The sequence below is a fragment of the Pistacia vera genome, unplaced genomic scaffold, assembly GCF_008641045.1.
Source record: "Pistacia vera cultivar Batoury unplaced genomic scaffold, PisVer_v2 Contig1099, whole genome shotgun sequence".
Lineage (NCBI taxonomy): Eukaryota > Viridiplantae > Streptophyta > Magnoliopsida > Sapindales > Anacardiaceae > Pistacia > Pistacia vera.
Window position 1 is genome coordinate 181,926 of NW_022195136.1, and position 1,044 is coordinate 182,969.

Consider the following 1,044-nt stretch of genomic DNA (forward strand, 5'->3'; position numbering starts at 1 on the left):
TTAGGCCCAACCCTTAAAGGGGTTAAGTCCGCCTCTGATTCTAGAGTCTCGAAAAATTAGTTGAAATGTGTACAAACCCATCTGAATATCCCGATTATAAAAAAAAAAAAAAATTAAAATAATAAAACTTTTAGTCTTTTACTATATGTTCATCTCACTAAATATTTTCTTCCAACACAAACATCTAACCACCGGGATTTTGCCATGTCATCAATTCATCTTTCACTTGGACCCACAGATGGCAAGCTCCTAGGCTTTCCCGCGGCCTACATTGATCAAGATTAGGTTAATAACAGTTTTGTCCTTAAAGTTTGGCCTAACCCTTTTAGTTTGGTGTATATTATTAATAACGTTTTAGTCACTGTCAGTGTTTGAGTTGTTGGAGTAGGTGCCATAGAGTTCATCAATTATTGTGGAATTGACTTTTTGTAATAATGTTTATTAATCAATAAAAGACATTATCCACTATATCACGTAAATCATATTATATGTATTGATATATGTCTTTAGGATGGTAGAACCGTGACAAGGTATCAAGTGTTTCAAATCTTGATAGTGAGAACCCTATGATCACATATGGTGGTCATTCTAGAAATATTTGTAGCCCCAGTATTATTCTGACGAAGGACACATATAATACGGTAGGGCTATCATAGTGTTGAACGACCCTATTGAAAGGCAGTGACTGATCTCACTTGTCAAGGTTGTTTGTTGACAACCTGGCGTGACACATAGGTGCTTGCTGTAGGCAAGTTCACTGGACAGACCCACTAGAGGATTCCATATGGATGGTAACCCTAGTGTCTATGGAATAAATCCTCTAACGAATGGTGGTGCATGTAATCCTTAGACTTGAGATCACTGAAGCGCCTTATGCACCGATTGGTGTAGTCGGACACTAGCCTAACGTAGTTCTATTCAGAGCTATCAATATGGTAGTGATTGGATGCATCAAGGAGTGTATCAAGATTATGGTGGATCAACAAAGGATTCATCACTTCTGGGTACGGGAGAAGTTATCTCACTGGGTAATTCAATAAATGG